Source organism: Quercus robur, chromosome 10, assembly GCF_932294415.1.
Source record: "Quercus robur chromosome 10, dhQueRobu3.1, whole genome shotgun sequence".
NCBI classification, from domain to species: Eukaryota; Viridiplantae; Streptophyta; class Magnoliopsida; order Fagales; family Fagaceae; genus Quercus; species Quercus robur.
Genome location: NC_065543.1, coordinates 49,403,643 through 49,412,046, shown reverse-complemented (window position 1 = coordinate 49,412,046; position 8,404 = coordinate 49,403,643). Strand labels below are relative to the sequence as shown.

General features: G+C 32.9%; 1 pseudogene; it reads right to left on the bottom strand.

Moving 5' to 3' along the window:
* Positions 1-393: 393 nt before the first annotated feature.
* LOC126704293 (cytochrome P450 71A9-like) lies at positions 394-1,223 on the bottom strand (annotated as a pseudogene).
* Between the last annotated feature and the right edge of the window lie 7,181 nt (positions 1,224-8,404).

The window sequence follows — 8,404 nt, the reverse complement described above, 5'->3', positions numbered from 1 at the left end:
CAGCGCTTTTAAAAGCGTTGTAATAGGGTCTACTCAAAAGGAAAAGAGTAACCCTTATTACAGCACTTTTAAAAGCACTATAAGAGGGTCTAATCATAAAGGAAAATAGTACCCCTATTACAGCGCTTTTAGAAGCGCTAAGCTGGGATTTAATCTTTTTCACTTGGGTAAACCCTATAGCGGCAGTTTAGAACCACCGTAATAGGCTGTTTACAACAACCAAAAAAAAAAAAAATCAGCCCTATAGCAACGCTTGTGAAACACTATAATAGGTCCACCTATAGCAGTGGTTTTGAAAGCACGAGCTTTGACCGGCTGTAATAGGTCAACCTATATCAGCGGTTTCTAAAAGCGCTGCTATACGTTGACCTATTACGGTGGTTTTGGAAAGCGCTAGGAAAAAAAATGCTCAGGTTTAGGCCTTCTGGGATCAAGGTGCTCAGCAATGACTTCCTCATATGACTTATCCAGTTCTCTAAAATTCTTTTCCATCCTAGTTTCAAAACCATTAAACTTGTTGAGCCACCCCATCCATGGAAAGAATTCTGCTACGTAAAACCCTCCCAATAATTCTTGCATTTCACGAAGAGTCTCATGCAATCTACTCTTCTTGCTTTTATCTTCTCCGCAATCATACTTCTTACCAAAAGCCACACGACACACAATGTTATTTGCTAGCAAGAGTGTCAATTCACTTAAATTAACCGGACCTGACGAAACAGCAATGGAATCAAGCATAAGTGCAACCTCTTCATCCCTCACAGCCTAGAAACTTTGGACCCTCGTTGCACTAAAGAGCTCCAAGATTACAATTTTTCTAACCTCCCTCCAGTACTCACCATATGGAGCAAATGCCACATTAGAGAGATTGTAACTAATCTTCTTTGCAGCCTATAGTACTAACCTGCTTGAAAAAACAAGATCATGGGTTTTGAAAATCTCTCTTGCTATATCAGCTAAGAAGATTACTAAGTGGGGATTGAGCCTAGCTACAAGAACAAGAAGGGTCCATGTTCATTAGAAAGGTGTTGAAGTAATCGACGTGGTAAGCCACGAAGTTGGTGGAGGTTGCCAATTAGAGGCAGCTTACTAGGACTAGGATGGAGCTTCTTTGATTGAACAAGCTTATTCTTTTGTTTGATAAATAAGAACAACAACACAATGGGTTCAAGAAAAGCAAAGAAAATATAATAGCTTTGGAACAAGGAAGAAGAGGTACCCATTGCTAAATGAACGTAATAGTATGGAACAACAATGCAAGATATATATAGGCACAATCCCATAAAATAGTAATTCTAGCTAGTAATACATAAAAAGTCATAACTTTTACCACAATTTTTGCCACAACTATCTTACATGGCATATTATGATAGGTTGTTTATCACTTTAACATGAAATCTCTTTTTTTTTTTTTTCTTTTTCTTTTTTTAATTTATTACTTACAATCTGCCACATGAACAATTGTGGAAAAAATTGTGATTGTTTATGTGGTATGGTTTTCAAACCTAGGCCGTTCAAAAAACTAGTAAAGGGTAAGGTTTAAGGTTTTTAAAGTCGGACTAGAGTTCGACTAATGTTGAACCGTGATAATGTCGAACCGTGATAATGTCATAATTAGTTTAATAATTAATAAAAACACAAACACAAATATAGATATTGAATTTATAAAATTAGCAAAATTGACAAAGAAATTATATATTTGGAAAAATTAAATGATTTTCAAACATATTTTTAGAAATTAAATAAGAAAGTTAATAAAATAATAAAGCATTAACAGTTTAATTAATTTTTGAACTACACAATTCTGAATATCTTTGAAGGATTTTAATTATATATATTTGTATATATTCGTAAATATTCCCTTTTAGAGATGAATTTAAAATATATGATATAATAAAATTTTATGAATATTAGTTATATATAATATAAAATAAAAGCAGTAATTAAAGTTTATTAAATTAGTAGTATGAAATTCTATTAAGTTTACTTCAAATATAAACATGATGGTACATTTTATTGATTTTTTTTTTTCCAATTTTTCAAGGTAGCCTGGACTGTGATTAAACCCCTACCAGTTCTACCCAAACCATCCAATGTTATGGCAATTCACATAATTTCTTTGAAATTCAGTTTTGCATGACCCAAAAACCGAATTTCAGTTCGGTTTCCAGTTAACCCAGTTGGATCGGTAGATCTTGTCCAAATCTCACAAACTAGAATTTTTGTAAAATGTTGGGATCCTATTATTGGTAAGTAGGGCTACTTAGATTTGAAAATATGAAAAATTATTAGATACTTCTGGAATACCATAAATGCGTATTCCCTCCTCTCACATGAATGGTGGGTCCCACTATGAATTTAATTTGTGGAACCCACTATTTATATGAGAGGAGGGAGTACGCATTTATGGTACTCCAGAAGTACACAATAATTTCCCTTGAAATGTGGGCTGGAAGTAACTATTCCCCTAGTTAGGAGTTTCGGTGGGACTCAACTACGAGTGATTCACATATATAAAAAAAAACTACAAGTTGAGTTAACTATATTTTATAACTATATGTGGAATCATGCGCTCTCTAAAAAAAAAAGGACAAGCAATTAGCAACTCAGTCAAAAAAGGAAAAAAAAAATTTAAGAAAGAAGAAGAAGAAGAAGAAGAAGAAGAAGCAATTACATAAGTCATCGGAATCTAAGAGACTGGTTGGGACCTTGAATTGAGAATCTATTTGGGTGGAAGAGATAGTCCCTGTACGGCATTCAAATGTGATTTAACCAAATAGCCAATCATAAATTGGCTTCACAATTAAAAGTTTTCTCCCCATTTGACCGACTATTTTTTTTTTTTTTTTTGATGAGGGATTAGTTAATTGTATTAATTGGAAGAAAAGGAAAGTAATGTGTTTTCTTTGGAACATGGATTTTAATTAACTCTCCTTAATCCAAGTTGTAGGGTCATAATTTGAAGCTCGAGCCCAAAATTTATGGGGGAGCAAATCTGGAGACCAGACTTGTAACAAAGTATTACGAACTTTATTTAAGAATCAATCTCCTCGAGTAAAATCCGAGGACGTCTCTCCCTAGTAAATCTACATTATCTTTCTTTCTTTATCATCAAGACCTATTGGTCGATCATCTGGTTCACTAAGGTCCAAGTTTCCAACTCATTCTCTACAAATTCATTGCATTGGGCTCATTGGACCAAGACTCCATACATTTTGGACTCGGGCTCCAAATTATGACTCTACACAAGTTATGAAATCAACAATGACTAAAGCATAGTTTGCTAGTAAATGAGTTGGTGTGTTACCAATATTTGAGATTTCTTTTTAGGTGTGAAAATGTTATTTAGTTCCAAATTAACCAATAACTAAAAATTAATTTTTCATCATAGAATGTGTGACTAATTGTTCGTATTAATTCTTTATGGGAGTTCAAAAGTGTAGAACTCATTAATCTCCCACGCATAGAAGCTAAAAAAAAATCATTCTATTTCTCTCTCAATGAAACAAAACTGAAATCAAGAGACAAAAAATAATAATAATAATAAAAATCAATTCCAAACCTCAATCTTTTTTGTAGGGATGGCTAGTGTGGGGTCCAATAGTTTATGGGACCGGCCCACGCGCTTATGGGAAGCCCACCGGTCCTAAACTGAAGGAGGCCAGGGCCCAAGCTCTAAACTAGGAAACATAAGAAGTGGCCCGAAGACACAGCCGAGGACGGTTTCGTCCTCGGCAGGTCCAAAACCTCATGGATAGAAATGGAACACGAGTAAGCTAGAAAGCTAGAAAGATCAGAAAATATCCTGGGGAAGTTGTCTTTAATACCCTTCCCTGACGTGACACTGCCCCTAACAGAGCCGGGATCTTAGGCTTTATGGATCATCTCCAGCAATTTTGGGATTAGACTGATGGGACAGATATCTGTCCTAGAAAGATCGACCCTACACGTGGACGAAGGATAACGAACGTAGGCTAGTATAAAAGAGAATGTTATGTGACCAAAAGGGGGGATCTCTCCCATCTAGCTTCTGGAGAAAGACTTGATGAAAGAGAATGTCTGGATAATATACGCCGGAAACCACATAAAAACCCACCGACGGGTAATCGGGGACAGCACCATCGCTCCTCGGACATGATCCGAGGAGCCAAATCCTCCTAGATACAAGATTGAAGGGCCTGAATATCCAGCCCAAAGCTCTTTCTCATATTGGTTCATCTATAGTCCGGCCCGAAATGTCGCCCTGTGATCCAACGCTGGCCTTTCAAGCCCACTCTCTACAAATATTATTGTGAGGGACTTTCCGTGTGCGAGCCCAATATCGTTGTTGGGCCGTTAAAGATTTTGTGTCCTTACAGCTAGAAAGTGTGATTTTTTTTATTATTATTATTTTTTTACTTCATAAGCTGTTATTGAGTTCACTCCTTCAGGTTTCCTCTAAAATCTTTGCTTCCTGTTTTACATTTGTTTTGTTTTGTTCACTTTCTCTAAGGTTTTTCTTTGTACTTTACTATAAAGTCTTCTTCCCATTCTAACGGAGGCGTTGATAGACGTCCTCATTCTAGGAGGGTGGGTGGGAGTGGCTTAATCTGAGATCATGATGGAAGTTGGGTAAAAGGCTATGCCATATGGCTCAAGCACACCAATAGTATCATACTATCATGGCTGAGCTGTGGGCACTAAAGGATGGATTGGTCTTAGCCAAGGAGATGAGATTGAACAATTTAATCATTAAGCTTGATGCATTAAGTGTTGTAATCCTTATGAATAATGGTTCTGAACATTTGTTGATCAAACAACTCTTAACTGATTGTAGGAACCTCTTAAAAGAAATCCCAAACAAGCGTGTGATCCACACTTACCGTGAAGCCAACCAATGTGCTGATGCATTGGCAAAGCTAGGAGCGCAGTCTTAGCTAATTTTGTTGTATTTTGTAACCCACCGCTTGTGGTGGATCCTATTCTAGTTTTGGATAAAACTAATATGCGTTGTAATAGACTTGTGAATTCTTAGTTTAATGTCATCTCATGGTTTACCCAAAAAAAAAAAAAAAAAACTAATTCTATGCTCATTTTTATAACTATCTTATGTGGCAAATCATGATTAGTTATCTATCACTTTTAAAAGAATTCCTAACTTTTCTTTTTTCAGAACTCACAATCAGCCACATTGAATAGAAGCCAAACTAAAAATGCGAAGAAGACTAAGAGAGAGCGCGAGAGGGGCAGAAGATTTTTTATTTTTTTATTTTTTTTTTATGATCTTGAAAATTTGTTTTCAAAAATAAGAACCAAAGACAAATGATGTCAAAATTGTGGGTTGAAAACTGGTTTCAATCCCAATTTTTAGAAAACAGTTTTCATTCTTTGGAAAGCCCCCCCAACCCCCCCCCCCCCCCCCCCCCCCCCCAAAAAAAAAAAAAAAAAAAAACAGAATAAAAAGACCAAACATGCACAAGGAGAAGTTCATGTTTTCTTCACCTTCTTATTTATAGTGGAGTGTGGTCGGAGTAGCATGTTAAAACTTGAGGGATCAGTTTTACTAGAAGAATGTTGGCAGACTCGACTGCTCAGATTAGTTCAAACCTACAGATCATGTTTTAGCTAAAAAAAAAAAAGCCTAAGAAGCAAATGACTATTTTATCTGATTGGGTTCCCTACACAAAAAAAGTAATTTACATATAATAAACTCTAGAATTTGGTATTAGTTTTAAATTGAATTAATGTCAACTATTTAATTATTATTATTATTTTTCTGCAGTCTAAATTCTTAGTAAATATCTTTTTACTTTCTAGTTTCTATCATTTGAGTCAAAAAAAAGAAAAGAAAAGAAAAAAAGTCTCTATTTAGTGTGCGTTTGGATTCAACTGAATCCTGCGTCCACGTTTTCCAGTTTTACATTTTCCTTTTTTTTTTTTTTGCCCGCATTTGTTGACTTTGAGAGACAACATTTACTGTTATGAACAGTGTATGCACGATTTACGCATTGTGCATACACTATTCACGTATTAAAAAATATTAAAAATGGGTCCCACGGTACTATTTACACATTTAAAAATTATTTTGCTACAGTATTTTCAGTTTTTAGTTTTCAGTTTTCAGTTTCAACAACAATAAGTTCAATCCAAACGGACCCTTACTATAAATAGCTCTTATTCTATTCATTCCTAGCTTGACCATCTCATCTAGTACGGATTGGTGCTGATTAGACTCCAAGTACGGCTTAGAGAGATTCACATTTAGACTCTAGTAGGAGTACGGCTTGGTGTGTAATGAACCTGTTGAAATTGTGATATGTGTTTAAAAATAGACATGTGTTATAATTTCAACGAGTTCAGTGTAACTGAACATTAGACCTAAATTTCACCCTTTTAACTTAACCGAAGTAATAAATTAATCAAGATTATGAGAGAAATTCGTAAGGGACAAAAACTTATATATATATATATATATATATATTTTTTTTTTTTCTTATTGTACGAACTAAATGCACAGATCCATCCAAGATTAATGAAATTTATTCATCCCATAATTGGTTTATTAGCACCAATGAGACTGCTAGAGTCTAGAATTTTACATATTTTTTAAATTTGGGACATTAAGCCAAAAACAAAACAAAACAAAATTAAAAAAAGTTGAAAATTTGGATAAAAAGTAGTAGATTCTAATTGAATCCGGCAGATTTGGACCAACGTGGGTTGTGATTGGCCACTACTGCATTCAAATAGAAAAATTATTTTATAAGACAATTTGATAATATATCTGTCTTACAATATATGTAAATCTCATATATTTAGATTTCATATGTTGTGAAAGAGATGTGAAGACCTTTGTTGGATTTTTATTTTTTTGGAGATCAACGCACTTTGTTTGATTTGATTGGGAATTTCTTGTTATTAGTGAGTATGAAATATGAATGGCAGACTCATTTTTCTTGTGATTAGTTATATATGTATGAGTAAAATTTCATGTTGAATAATAATAATAGGATGGAATCGTTAATAAATTTTATTTTTGAGAAGAAAGAATTGTTAATAACTAATTTAATATGACATAATTGGTACAAAAAAATAAACTTAGGCTTTTAAATTATGTGGAATGTCTATGTTTTAAATTTGATTAATTAATCAATTAGAATCTTCCCCAGACATACGTTTAAAAATAAATAATAAAAAACAAATCTTCCCCTAGACATTATCTCCCAAAAAAATTTTAAATTGAAATTTGAAAAATAACAAAACTACATCTAGCGGAGGTAGACAGAAGGATAACACCGAAAAAAGAATAAACATTGAAAGACTTAATTGAAAGAGAAAAAAATCTAAAATATATGGAATGAAAACAAGCTAAATTGTGTTTTTAGTTAAAAATAAGCATCTGTAAAAAACTATTAAGAATTTTGGTTGTAAAACGGAGTTTTGAATTTTAAAAATGCTCTTTAATCACTCAAAACGCCTAACCAAATGAACCCATAGCCAAACAAACATAATCGATGACAACCATTTCAACAATAAAAAAAACGGTTCTATTTGTTTTGAAAAAAAATTACTTTATATTTTCAACGTTTGATTTGGTGAATTTGGACAAACAATTTTCTGATGAATTCATGAAAATAAAATGATTTGGTTCTCACAAAATGGGATTTGTGATTTGTTTATCTGGCTACCAATATATATATATATATATATATACTAGTCAAGGCAGCACGTGCAACGCACGTGCTAGCCATGGGAAAAAAAAAGTAGTGATTAGGATCAATTTTAGATTTCATTTGTATCACAAAATAAAGATATAAATCATTTGATTTTTTTAAATATATAGAGATTTACATTAATCAAAAGAGATATTAATTTTAAGAATTTGGATAATTATATCATAAAAAGTTAATCTCATTTGTATAAGACCGTGACAGATCCTAGTCCAATATTTTATTATTTTATTTTGACCTATAACTTACACCTTAATAGTTGTGAATATATTGTAATAACAACAAAATGTCACGACATTTTTAGTTGTACTAGATCTCGGTATAATATTTTATTATTTTATTTTGACCCATAAGGAATTGACACATGCGCCACAACATTTTCATAATATCTCTATGTATACATTGTACTTAATTACAATGTAAGTTTATATTGTAGACACAAAAAAATTGGCAAATTTTGTACACATTTACAAAATTTGTACAATATTTTCCATTTTTTGTGCAAATGTGTATAATATTAACCACTTTTGTGTATTTACAATGTAAACTTGCATTGCAAGTACAAAGTAAACATATAAAGATCTTTAAAAAAAATTAAAAAAAACAAAAACGAAGCTCAAACCAACTGGCATACTTGAAGGGGGAAAAAAAGAAAAAAGAAAAGATACACCTCACTAATTGAATAAACCAAAAAA